The sequence below is a fragment of the Pelmatolapia mariae genome, linkage group LG3_W (genome assembly GCF_036321145.2).
Source record: "Pelmatolapia mariae isolate MD_Pm_ZW linkage group LG3_W, Pm_UMD_F_2, whole genome shotgun sequence".
NCBI lineage: Eukaryota > Metazoa > Chordata > Actinopteri > Cichliformes > Cichlidae > Pelmatolapia > Pelmatolapia mariae.
Window position 1 is genome coordinate 29,361,759 of NC_086229.1, and position 14,249 is coordinate 29,376,007.

At 45.9% G+C, this 14,249-nt stretch overlaps 1 protein-coding gene and 1 pseudogene across 1 annotated transcript in view; one reads left to right on the forward strand and one right to left on the reverse strand.

The window, feature by feature from the left end:
- Positions 1–14,249, reverse strand: part of LOC134624375 (junctional adhesion molecule-like) — a 201,842-nt gene that overhangs the window by 105,560 nt on the left and 82,033 nt on the right. The gene's annotated exons all lie outside the window — the stretch shown is intronic.
- The window catches only part of LOC135932508 (uncharacterized), a 30,552-nt pseudogene continuing 24,705 nt past the window's right edge, over positions 8,403–14,249 (forward strand).

Sequence of the window (14,249 nt, forward strand, 5' to 3'; positions counted from 1 at the left end):
TTCCTTGGGTCTTTTCCCGTGTGTTATAATTAAATCTTCTTTTTTTGGAAGCGGTACTGGTTTTATTTTATTGTATTTATCCAAGACAACTTAAAGGCCGGTCCGTGAAATTACTGTCGGCCATAAATGGTACGTGGCGCAAAAAAGGTTGGGGACCGCTGTACTAGCAGGTTGTTGAGTAGACATCCTTGTAGTGTTTTGCAAAATACCACTTTTTCCATCAGTTTCCTTGTCAGGAAACAACTTCCTGTTAAGCGGAAATGCCTCTGGTTTCAGTGGAGTGCGTGAGTGCATTTCAGTAGTGTGTGTGAGAGCATTTCAGTAGTGTGTGTGAGAGCATTTCAGTAGTGTGTGTGAGAGGTAAAATTTCAGTAGTGTGTGTGAGAGCGTTTCAGTAGTGTGTTTGAGAGCGTTTCAGTAGTGTGTGTGAGAGCATTTCAGTAGTGTGTGTGAGAGTGATTCAGTAGTGTGTGTGAGAGCGTTTCAGTAGTGTGTTTGAGAGCGTTTCAGTAGTGTGTGTGAGAGCGTTTCAGCAGTGTGTGTGAGAGCTAAAAATTCAGTAGTGTGTGTGAGAGCATTTCAGTAGTGTGTGTGAGAGCTAAAATTTCAGTTGTGTGTGTGAGAGCATTTCAGTAGTGTGTGTGAGAGCATTTCAGTAGTGTGTGTGAGAGCGTTTCAGTAGTGTGTGTGAGAGCATTTCAGTAGTGTGTTTGAGAGCGTTTCAGTAGTGTGTGTGAGAGCGTTTCAGTAGTGTGTGTGAGAGCTAAAATTTGAGTAGTGTGTGTGAGAGTATTTCAGTAGTGTGTTTGAGAGAGTTTCAGTAGTGTGTGTGAGAGCGTTTCAGTAGTGTGTGTGAGAGCGTTTCAGTAGTGTGTGTGAGAGCTAAAATTTCAGTAGTGTGTGTGAGAGCGTTTCAGTAGTGTGTGTGAGAGCGTTTCAGTTGTGTGTGTGAGAGTGTTTCAGTAGTGTGTGTGAGAGGTTTTCAGTAGTGTCTGTGAGAGCGTTTCAGTAGTGTGTGTGAGAGCGTTTCAGTAGTGTGTGTGAGAGTGTTTCAGTTGTGTGTGTGAGAGGTAAAATTTCAGTAGTGTGTGTGAGAGCGTTTCAGTAATAATGTCCCTTATGGCACCTCATAGGAATTAATAAACATTAGACTATGATAGAGTCCTACATATCAAACTGAGAAAACAGTCTGCTTTGATGGTGGACTTGTTCTGTTTTCCTACAGAGCACCACGTCATCTTCTCATATCAACATCTGCCAGTCTGTGTACAGGGAATGAGGAAACCCCGTTCATTTACTGAGATCAAGAGCAGACTTTCCAGCTTAAAGATGTGGTGGCACGAAGCAACCGATCATTTAAAGACCTTTTGATGGATGAACTAGCCAAAATTGGGGAGTCATTGGGAGGGGATGTCCACACAGCTGAGCCTTCCACTGAACAAGAGCCAGTGCCCCACAGTGATGAGGCCCTACCTTCTCCCCCTTTAACACCTAATAGCGACCATGTAAGTGCCTTGAATGATACTCACCCACCTGCAGAGGCCGAGAAACAAACCCCTCAGATTCCCCCCAACCTTTTAAGCACACCTGAAGTGCAGCGAGTTATTGTAGAGCACATTGTTAAAAGCAGTGAAGTCTGTCAGGGTTTCTGGGTCGTTGACCCAGTATTCTTAGTTCATGTTCACTGTTTATATTCTGTCTGTTTCACTTCCTGTTTTATTGTGTTAGCCTTGGTCCATGTGCATTATGTTCAGTCCTCTTCCCGTTTATCATTAGTTCATTATGTTCAGCTGTGTACTCACCAGTTTCTAATCTCTCATCACTCAGCCTGTGTATTTATGTTCCTCAGTTCAACCAGTCCAGTGTCGTGTCATTGATGTTCCTGTGATGTTGTTCCTGTCGCGTGTTCAGTTCAGTAAGCCAGCTAGTCTACCAGTCCATCAAGTTCAGCCAGCCACCCTGTCATCTTTTGTCTCCGTTTCCAATAAACCTCCTCATTCTGCACCAAGAGTCCTGCGTGTGGGTCATCTCTTCCTCGCCTCCGCACACGACCACTGACAGAATGACACGACCCGCTTTTGACCCAGCGGACTCGGACCTTTTTGAGTGGCAGGAGGCAGCGCTCTCCAGTTAGACGGAGAAACAGCGGCTCTTCGCGGAGCGAGACCACATCTTCGAGGGAACTCGCCTGGCTCTGGGCGGGCCTCGGAGACGCCGCGTTCCCCCACCTGCTGCCTCACCTTCACCGGAGCATTTGCCGCGGAGAGTGGGCGCTTCACGCCGCGCTTCGGCCGCTCCCTCTCTCGCCGCTCCGCTCCTCGCTAACACACCCGCCGTCTCATTCGCCGGACCTCCAACCTCGCCACGGCACAGCGGCTACGCCTCCCATCTCGGCTCGACGGAGGCTACCGCGCCAGAGGCTCATCTGTTTACCCCGGCCGCTTCCTCTTCCCGGAGAAAGCGGCGCACACGCCGCCATAATATTGGCCATTTTGAGCAGCTCCCGGCTGTGAGTTCCAGTGACTGTTTTCCACACCCTTCATCTAATTATTCACCTAAAACGCACAATGGACTCACTACTGATTCATGGGGAGTTTCCCTCCTAGAGGACGATGTGGCCTGGGAAGAACTTTTCTGCTCTGCTCCCTCTGAGCTGGGAGCCATTAAGGACAATACCCGCACTTCAACACCCCCGAAGACTGTTCAACTAAAGACTGTAAATGGTGATGGCAGAATGACCAGAGCAATCTTTGATAACTCTGTTACAGTCCCTGTGTATGCAAACCCTAGGCCGGGTCACTCTAGCACTGTTTCATCTGAGTCTGCTCCTTCGTCCACCTGTCAGCCTGTTCCAGTTTCATCAGCTCCGGCCACTGTTAAGAATACCCAGTCACCTAGACCTGTCAGTCTCATTCACCCAGTCACTATTTCCACTCCTATCAGTCAGCCTACACCCACACCTGTGCCAGCTCCCAGGCTGAGGGCAGCCAGAACCCAGCCTGACCTCCCTAGAGGCTTGGAAGAGCTAACCGGTCCACCTGCTACTTCACCTCTTCATCCACCTCCTGATCCAGCTTTTTACGCCCTCGCACTATCACTGGTTAGGCTAGCTGAGGTGTCCCCTGCTCAGGCACCAGCTTTATTAGCCCAGGCTGCAGTTTTGTCCCCTTCACTAGCTCAGTCTATAGCTCAGCCTTCCGCCACACCAACCTCAGCTCCGTCATCAGCTTCGCCTACCTCTGTTCAACCCTTAGCATCCCCACTCCAGTCAGTTCCCTCACCTGCTGTTCAGCCGCCACTCCAGTCAGCTAACACGCCTGCTGTTCAGCCTCCAGTCCAGCCTGTCCAGTCACCTGTAGCTCAGGCTGCTCCTGTCCAGTCACCTGTAGCTCAGGCTGCTCCTGTCCAGTCACCTGTAGCTCAGGCTGCTCCTGTAGCTCAGTCAGTCCAGCCTGCTCCAGTCCAGTCAGTCCAGCCTGCTCCGGTCCAGTCAGTCCAGCCTGCTCCGGTCCAGTCAGTCCAGCCTGCTCCAGCCCTCCAGGCCCCTGTAGCCCAGTCTCCTGTCCCTCAGGCCCCTGTAGCCCAGTCTCCTGTCCCTCAGGCCCCTGTAGCCCAGTCTCCTGTCCCTCAGGCCCCTGTAGCTCAGTCTCCTGTCCTCCAGTCTTGTCCTCTCCAGCCTGTCATCCAGTCGCCCGTCCTCCAGCCTGTCATCCAGTCGTCCGTCCTCCAGCCTGTCCAGCCAGTTCAGTCTGCCATCCAGCATCCTGTAGTTCAGTCACCCGTTCTCTCACCGTCTGTAGTCCAATCTCCTGTGGTCCAGTCACTCATTCACCACCCACTCCAGTTCCGGGACCTGCAGCCACAGCATCCAGAGCCAGCTGTGAGCTCTCCCGCTCCTCAGCCAGGGGTTTCCGCGCCCGCTGGCCCCGCCTGTCTCCAGCCAGAGGCCTCCGCGCCCGCTGGCCCCGCCTGTCTCCAGCCAGAGGCCTCCGCTCCCGCTGGCCCCGCCTGTCTCCAGCCAGAGGCTTCCGCGCCTACCGGCTCTGCAGCTGTTGCTCCGTCACCGCCGGCTCCCATGCCATCGCCTGGTCCAGCTTCTGCCACACCGTCGTCCAAGCCACGTTCTGGACGTCAACGTCGGCGCCGTCTTCCTCGCGGCCGCCCACCGGACCTTCTCAGTGGCCGCCGCCGTCTTCCTCGCGGCCGCCCACCGGACCTTCTCAGTGGCCGCCGCCGTCTTCCTCGCGGCCGCCCACCGGACCGGCTCAGTGGCCGCCGCCGTCTTCCTCGCGGCCGCCCACCGGACCGGCTCCAGCGTCACCGCCGGCCACGTGGCCGCCCGCCTGAACTGTTTTAGCTCAGCCACTGGCCACGTGGCCGCCCGCCTGAACTGTTTTTGTTTTGGACTCCGTCCCTCCGTCCTGGGCCCCCTCCGCCCTCCCTGTTCTGGTTTTTCGTTCTTTTGGCCGTCGGGTGCCGGCCTTTGAAGGGGGGGGGTACTGTCAGGGTTTCTGGGTCGTTGACCCAGTATTCTTAGTTCATGTTCACTGTTTATATTCTGTCTGTTTCACTTCCTGTTTTATTGTGTTAGCCTTGGTCCATGTGCATTATGTTCAGTCCTCTTCCCGTTTATCATTAGTTCATTATGTTCAGCTGTGTACTCACCAGTTTCTAATCTCTCATCACTCAGCCTGTGTATTTATGTTCCTCAGTTCAACCAGTCCAGTGTCGTGTCATTGATGTTCCTGTGATGTTGTTCCTGTCGCGTGTTCAGTTCAGTAAGCCAGCTAGTCTACCAGTCCATCAAGTTCAGCCAGCCACCCTGTCATCTTTTGTCTCCGTTTCCAATAAACCTCCTCATTCTGCACCAAGAGTCCTGCGTGTGGGTCATCTCTTCCTCGCCTCCGCACACGACCACTGACAAAGTCGTTCCCCCACCAAACTCACAATACAGACTGAAACCTTTTTCAGGGAGAGTTCCACATCCTCCTTTCGAAACTGACTATGGCACTTGGCGCAGCAGCGTAGAGTTTTGCTTGACTGATCCCTCGCTCACCGAAACTCAAGTTGTGCGAAAGATTGTTGAAAGTCTTTCACCCCCTGCAGCGGACCTGGTGAAAGCTCTTGGGCCAAAAGCAAGCCCCAAAACTTACCTTGAACATCTTGATTCTGCCTATGCAACTGTAGAGGACGGTGACGAACTCTTTGCCCGTTTCTTAAATACCAATCAAAATGGAGGTGAAAAACCCTCACATTACCTGCAAAGATTGCACACAGTGTTAAACCTAGTCTTAAAAAGAGACGGAATTGCTTCTAGTGACATCAATAAACAGCTCCTGAGACAATTTTGCAGAGGGTGTTGGGACAGCTCATTGATTGCAAACCTTCAACTTGAACAAAAGAAAGATGACCCACCTCATTTTGCGGAGCTACTTCTCCAACTATGCACCGAGGAGGACAAACAGGCAAGTAAAGCAACGCGCATGAAACAACATTTGGGGATCCAAAAGACTGGTGTGCATTCTAACATGCAAACCACATGCTCTCAAGGTAGGAACAATTATGAGCATGAAATGGACAGCAATTCGTCTGATCTCCAGAAGCAAATCGCTGACCTCAGGTCTCAAATCGCACAGGTCAGAGCTGACAAGACAGAGAAAAGATCAAAGAAACCTCAAAAGGAAGCAAAAAAGAACACAAGTACCAAAACACAGGACAAGCCGGAACAGATACCACAAATCGCTGCAGTGTCAGCCAAACCCAAACCTGGATACTGTCTCAAGTGTGGAGAAGATGGTCATATCGCTTCCAGCTGTAGTAATGATCCCAACCCAGCATTAGTAGCAGCTAAAAGGAATGCCCTCAGACAAAAGCAGCGAGAATGGGAAATATCCAGACTAGTTGATGAGTCCTTTAATTTAAACTAGAAGGAGCCCCTGTCGCGGGACAGATGGGTGCTAAATCTGAACCAAGTCCCACTAAGAAAAAGACAACAAAGGCCCAATGTGAAACAGCTAATGTTCACTCAGTGCCTAAACTTCCCAAAAGACTTGTGGGTAGAAAATGCACAGCCAGAGTTGTTATCAATGGCGTTGAATGTAGTTGCTTGCTCGACTCAGGCTCTCAAGTAACCACTATTGCCAAATCCTTCTATCAAGAACACTTACCTGATCATCCTATAAAACCCATCAGTGATCTCTTAGAGGTCGAAGGTGCGAATGGTCAGACAGTCCCCTACTTGGGATACATTGAGACGAGTATCATGTTCCCCAAAGATCTCGATCAGTCAGAGCTTGAACTATCTACTCTTGCCTTAGTTGTCCCTGACATTCGCTCAAACTCAGACACACCTCTACTAATTGGCACAAATACACTTGACCCCTTATATGAGCATCTTTGTGAGAGCACCTTACCTGACTTTAAGGTACTCCCTTATGGATACCAACAAGTGCTAAAGACATTAGCATCCAGAAAAAGACAAACTGACAGTGGCAAGATTGGTTTGGTAAAACTTCGAAGTAGAACCCAAGAAGTCCTTCCTGCAAATCAAAAGCTACTATTGGAAGGTTTTATACATGCTAGCCACGCTAAGCCTGAACAGTGTGTACTTATTGAACAGCCCACTGCCGGCTCCCTACCTGGTAGTGTGTTTGTAGATTGTTGCCTTATATCTCTGCCAAAGCACGGACCTTATAAAGTTCCTGTGTTGCTGAGGAACGAGACTAACCATGACATTACATTGCCCACTAACTGTGTAATTGCTGAGTTAATTGCCCCTGACTGTGTCATGCCATGTCCTGAGCCTAAGAAAGGTGACCAAAAGGTGTCTGCAATGTGTAACTCTCAGTAGCAGACCTCAAGGCTTCCTCTCAGTTTCGACTTTGGTGAATCACCACTATCTGAAGAGTGGAAAGAGAAGATAACTAAAAAGCTAAACAGTTTCTCCGATGTTTTCTCACACAATGATCTTGATTTTGGGCATGCCACACATATAAAACATCACATCAACTTAAGAGACGAAACCCCCTTCAAACAGAGATCTCGCCCGATTCATCCCCATGATTACGAGGCAGTTAAAAAGCACTTACAAGCCCTCTTAGATGCAGGTATAATCAGAGAATCTGAATCTCCATTCTCATCACCGATAGTGGTGGTCCGCAAAAAAAATGGTGATGTGCGGTTATGCATTGATTTTAGGAAGCTTAACTTGCAGACCATCCGCGATGCCTATGCCCTGCCAAACTTAGAGGAGTCATTTTCTGCTCTTGCAGGATCTCAGTGGTTCTCTGTGATGGACCTTAAGTCAGGGTACTATCAAATCGAAATGTGTGAAGAAGATAAGCCGAAGACAGCCTTCGTGTGCCCCTTCGGGTTCTACGAATTTAATAATATGCCCCAGGGAATAACAAATGCCCCAAGCACTTTCCAAAGGCTTATGGAAAAGTGTATGAAAGACATCAATCTGAAAGAAGTGTTAGTCTTTTTAGATGATTTGATAGTCTTTTCCAGTTCCCTTGAAGATCATGAGACCCGACTCATTCATGTTCTTGAGCGACTCAGAGAGTATGGGCTCAAACTCTCGCCCGACAAATGTCGTTTCTTCCAAACATCAGTCCGTTATCTAGGCCACATTGTATCTAGAGACGGCGTAAAGACTGACCCCGAAAAAACTGAAGCACTCAAAACCTGGACGAGACCCCAAACCTTAAAAACATTAAATAATTAAACATTAAAAATACCCAAACCTATCCTCTGAGACGAAAGCATTGTAAAAACCCACCCAGTGATCCAAAGTATCTGCACCCAAAGAACCCTTTGGTGATCGTTGGGGACCAGAGTGCCAGAAATCGTTTCAAACTATTATTGAAAAACTCACCACCTCACCAGTCCTTGGGTATGCCGATGCAAAGCTACCTTATCTGGTACACACAGATGCCAGTACAACCGGACTTGGGGCAGCTCTTTATCAAGTGCAGAATGGAACCACACAGGTTATAGCCTATGCAAGTCGTGGTCTATCCCGTAGTGAAGCTAGATACCCCGCCCACAAGTTAGAATTTTTAGCTTTAAAGTGGGCCATAACTGACAAGTTTCATGACTATTTATGTGGGAACACATTCACAGTCATCACTGACAATAATCCATTGACTTACCTTCTAACCACAGCAAAGCTTGATGCCACAAGTTATCGCTGGTTGGCTGCATTGTCCACCTATAACTTTGACATTAAGTACAGAGCTGGGAGACAAAATCTTGAAACAGATGGACTATCTAGGAAACCACATGCCAAACCTGAAGACGATCCAGTTTTTACCCGGGAATGTCAGCGCATTGATAAGTTCAGATCCCATCTCTTGTCCTCAGTCAAAGATGTCGAGCTCCAACTTCAATCTGATGCCGTGATGGCAGCCTGTCAAAGACATATGGCCATGGACCAGACTGAACCCTCTTGTGCTCTAGTCCAGTCACTTGCCATGTCTGCAGTTGCCATCCCAGACATGTTCAAAGAAGAAGGCATTGATAACAATCTCCTAGCCTTACCCAGATACACCCATACTGATCTTGTCAGCCTGCAAAGAAAAGATCCAGCCATTAGTGAAGTCATCAAGCTGCTGGCAGCTGACTCACGTCCACCAGCCAATACTAAGTCGGAGTCTTGCGATGTTCTCTTATTGTTAAGGGAGTGGAAACGTCTTGACCTTCAAAATGACTTGCTGTACCGGAAACGCCAGTTGGGGCCAGAGACCTTGTTGCAGTTAGTCCTTCCTGATTCCTTACGCCCTACAGTTATGCTTAATCTTCATGACAACATGGGGCATTTAGGGGTCGAACGCACACTGGAACTCATTCGGTCACGTTTCTACTGGCCAAAAATGGCAATTGATGTCGAAAAGAAAGTGAGAGCTTGCGAGAGATGTGTCCGTAGAAAAGCCCTGCCAGATAAGGCTGCTCCTCTGGTAAATATTAAAACTTCCAGGCCCATGGAGCTAGTCTGCATGGACTTCCTCTCAATAGAACCAGACAGTAAAAACACTAAAGACGTCCTAGTGATCACGGATCATTTTACAAAGTATGCTGTGTCCATTCCAACCAAAGACCAGAAAGCCACCATCGTTGCGAAGAACTTATGGGAGAACTTCCTAGTTCATTATTGCTTTCCAGAGCGACTTCATAGCGATCAAGGGAGAGACTTTGAATTGCGTACAATCAAAGAACTGTGCTCTCTGCTCGGTATCCGCAAAGTCCGAACAAGTCCTTATCATCCTCGTGGCAACCCTGTTGAGCGATACAATCGCACATTACTCAGTATGCTCGGCACCTTGAAAGACACCGAGAAACATCACTGGCGTGACTTCGTAAAACCACTTACTCATGCTTATAACTGTACAAAAAATGATGTAACAGGCTATTCTCCTTATGAGTTAATGTTTGGTAGACAGCCTCGCTTGCCCATTGATATTGCCTTTGGTTTGCCACAATCAAACAAGCCACACTTGACTCACTCTCAATACGTCAGGCAGTTGAAAAGCTACCTCGAACAGAGCTACGAAATAGCCATCAAAAACTCCCAGAAAGTAGCAGATAAAAACAAGAAAGGATTTGACAAAATCATCCGTGAATCCACACTACATGTAGGAGACCGAGTCTTGGTTCGAAATCTCCGCCTGAGAGAGAAGCACAAATTAGCGGACAAATGGGAGCAAACAGTGTATATTGTTACCAAACAAATGGAAAACTTACCAGTATATACTGTAAAACCGGAAAACGGAGATGGACCCAACAGAACGCTCCACAGAGATCTGTTACTTCCCTGTGGATTTCTCTCACCAACAGAGCATGAACCCGAACAAGTCACAAAAACTAACAGACCACGCACAAGACAAAGTTCAGCTTTGGAAGTTGACTCCGACCAAACACTTGAGGAAGAGGAAGATGAGTTTTATTACCCTGAACCTGCACAAGTGAAAGACAAACATTTTTACCAAGTATGTGCCATACCACCAACACAAGGATTCAAACAAAACAAAGATCCTGTAAATGATAACGAACAATCTAACACATTACCGGAAATGACAGACTTACCTGAGCAGGAAACTGAGAACGAAACTGAAACATACTTACCTGAAGGCGAAATTGGAAGTTCAACTGACACCAACTTACCTCGAATGGACAGTGAAACAGACCTACCTCCGACAGAACGTGAAAGTGAAGCAAACTTACCACGAAGCGAAAGTGACACAAGCCTACAAAACAACACACCAAGTGAATCTGAAACAGACACTCGAAAAGACAAAAATGTTTTGTTGACCAGTTTGTCAGATTCACCATTGTCAGAGAACTCAACTCATCAACTTTCACCTAAAAGACAAGTTGAAAATGATGAAGAACCTGAAACCTTGCAAACAGAAACACAGATCAGAAGATCTGAAAGAATTCGCCAACCGTCCCAAAGACTCACTTACCCTCAGCTAGGTAACCCACTAGTAACGGTGGTTAAATCACTCTTTCAAGGATTGAACAAAGCTTTCATCGACTCCCTTGCTAATGATGTTGCCTATTCCACCAGAGCCATGCACGGGGACGTGCATGAGATTTAAGAGGGGAGGATGTAACCCAGTGAGTTTACACGACTCAGTAATGCACTACAACATGTTATTGTTAATTGGGATTTATCATTACTCTGCTAATCACAGAGTTGAGATAAAGTAAATCAATAATAAAGGATAAATAATATAAATATAAAAATAAAACCCCAAAGAGTATATTTAACACCCCCTACTGGTTAGGAGGTAACAAGCCCCGCCTTCCCCTGCTTTGTACCGTCACTTGTGCTCAGACACAGAGAGAGACGGAGGTGCACGAGACCATGGCTGATTTTCACCGCCAAGCTTGTTGCTGGAAAATAACCATAAACTTGATAAATTGAGCAAATATCCATACCGGGGATCTGCATGGACCTTGGAGAACTGGACCTGATTTGTTGTGAACATTTTGGACTTTGAAACCATTGCGGTGAGTCGGAAGCTGTTAAGCTAACCTTGAAGCTAAAAAGATAACAAGAAGTTAACAGGGAATATAATGGCCCAATTTCAATGTTGTAGATCTGCACGGGTGCAGATGAAGTGGACAAGATCCTCTTTGAGAGTTGAACATTAGAAGCGTGCTGGTGAGTTAAACTGGGACTGGGCGAATCAGGCTAATTGAAAAGCTAACTAGCTAATGCTCATAGCTGTAGCTGTAGCTGACCACGTTTTCACTGTGGGAGAACACACGGGGTTTCTCATGGAGTTCAGCTACTCTGAGCACTCAGCTTGTGTGCTGATGATGGTTTAGTATTACTTGTTGAATATTAAATGCACTCAGATAAGATGTTTGGATAAGTTAACTTGATCTTAAAGGTCATGAATCTATTTTATTTTTTGTTACATTTGATGCTCGAGTGGCAATGTATAGATGTCCCTGCATATTCTTATTGTGCCAATGCCTTACCACATACTGTAAAACTACAGCCTGTGGGCTTTTGTACATTTTTTTGGTAATTTTATTCTGTACATTGAGTGTAAGTAACATATTGCTTCATTGCTATGCAGTGCAAAGCAATGCTCCTGTAATTCAGTTAAAGGGGCAGTACTATAAAAAATGATCTACCATAGTTCATGGTTTATTTATGATTTCTGATACAAATGTGCACCTTGATGATAGAATAAGCTGATTGTGATTTAAAGATTGCATTCATGATTAAGATGCACTGTATAGACTATAGTTAGAAATTAGGATTAATGTTTTGTGCTTGTTTTGTTATAACACTTACATTATTTACATATGGCCATATATACCATTAGAGTGTGAATTGAATTGGTAATAGCCCTGTTGTTTACAGGCTAGGTTTTTTTTTTGTGGGATCGTGAGACCTGGATTTCTTCCTGACGAGGAAGATGGCGAGCCTTTCCCTTTGAACCGAACCACAGCCATTTTGAGTTGGCCCAGAAGGGCAGGTTGCTCTTCTCCCACGAACAATTGCAACAGTGCGGTAGGACGAAATCGCACCAATCACAGACTTTTGACCTATTGGATTTGACTTGACTGAACACTGACTATTAAGCCGGCAAGACTGACATATCTGAGCTCAGATAGGATTCTGGTTATTATTATTATTGCTGTCACTGTATTTTATTTTATGTTTTCATTCCTGTTTATGAAGTGCTGTTAACTTGTTTCTAAATAGTTCAATACAATTCAAAGCAACTTTACCAGTGGCTCCAGTCATTCTTCTCCACGCAACTCACTTTATCCCTCCTACGAATCCAGCTATTGGCCCATTCTCTTCATCTTACTTTAACTTCCCCTACCCTATCCTGTACTTGGCTACATTACTTATAAATCTATACCTATTTTGGACGGTGGACAAACAGCTGTAACACTCACCTCTGACACTGAGAGTCACTGATTTCCGTAGCAGCATGTGTCCATCCTTGTTGTAGATGGTGCAGGTGTAGACTCCACTGTCAGTGAGGTGGAGGTCTTTCAGGGTCAGACTGAGGTCTTTAGTGTTCAGTGGGTCTTTCTTCATCTCAGTGCGCTGTTTCTGATCTTGGCCCTTTAAGTGACACTGGTCTTTACCAATCTGATACTCATGGACCATCTTGTTTTTGTGTTTCCACTCCACTTTGACATCCTGGGTGAAGCCTTCTTTGATTTTAAAGGGCAGCAGGATAAACTCCTTCCCCTGTGTCACCTCCACCATCTCCAGCTGGTACTCTAAAGAGAAAACAGAGGAGAACATAGTCAGAGAGACAACATCCTTTACATCTAGATGACTCATTGTAGACACGTCAGGTCTGAACTTCCTGGAGCCAGGAGATTTTCTGACTGAGGCCAGACCCACAAAATCAGACACTTTCTTTGATAGATCCAAATCTTGTACCGGTTAAAGGACTCAGTATAAGATTTGGGGACCGATGAGCTACTAGAAGATGGATCTTCAAAGTCTTCATCCCCACAATGTTGTGCACCATCAGACTCTTCTCTCTCATTACATGAGCCAGTAAAAATTTTGGCTTCTTCATTAGTTGGAAATGCTTCCCTAATTTTGTGATTGTTAGTCTATCTTTGTCATGGCCTTGAGCTGTTTGACCTAGGGTTTTTAAGTCTTTTAGCAGTCATGTCATTTGTAAAGTTTTCATTTAAATATTGTGTTTGGTTCTTCATTTGTGTGTTTTTAGTGTTTATGTTTTATAATTGTACTTTTCTTAAGTGTTTTTAGTCTACTTCTTAGTTCTGGGTTGTATTAGAGTTTAGTTTTTCTCTCAGTGTTTCTTGTTCCATTTTTTGTGTGTCTGCATTTCCATGTTTAGTTATCACTTCTCACTTCCTGCTTTATTGGATAGTTATTCATCCCTTGCTCTTTACTGTGAGTTTTACTTCCCTCATCTTATTATCTGTTCTTTTACATCTGTGTCTCATTTTCCCAACTGTCTCTACTCCCCTGATTACCCTTCTCTGTGTGCATATATAGTGCTGATTTCTCTCAGTCCTGGTCAAAACATCAACTCTACTTCTCAGTGAATTTTCTTCATGTACTTCTGCTGTATTTCTTCTATTTCTTTCAGCCCAGTGTATTTCCAAGTTCCATGTTCCGCTAGTTATGGTTTTCAATTTTCTTTTAGACCTTATATGTTCCCCTATTTGACTTTCCTCTAAAACAGCCTAACAAAGATTCAAATCCTCTCTTCATTTAAAGCTCTCTGGTTATTTGTGCCATAACTTCAACATTAAATATAAAACAAGCTCAAACTGAAAGAGCACAAAGTGCTATCAATTTAAAATATATTGGAATTAATAAACATTAGACTGTGACACAGTCCTACATATCAAACTGAGAAAACAGTCTGCTTTGATGGTGGACTTGTTCTGTTTTCATACAGAGCACCACGTCATCTTCTTATATCAACATATTCCAGTCTGTGTACAGGGAATGAGGAAACCCGTTCATTTACTGAGATCAACAGCAGACTTTCCAGTGTAAGACTTCATAAATATGTGAACATGAGCTGACTCTGGAACAGCTTCTATACAATCATGGACTGTAAAACAGAGGCAGGAGCCACCCTCTCTCTCCTGCACTGTACGGCTCAACTCACATACAGCAAACCTGCACTGATTCTACATATGTCACATTCCCATGATGCATCACAGGCTGTTTGATTGGATCTTTTTCATTGAGGATTTGTAATGTGGACAAACAGATG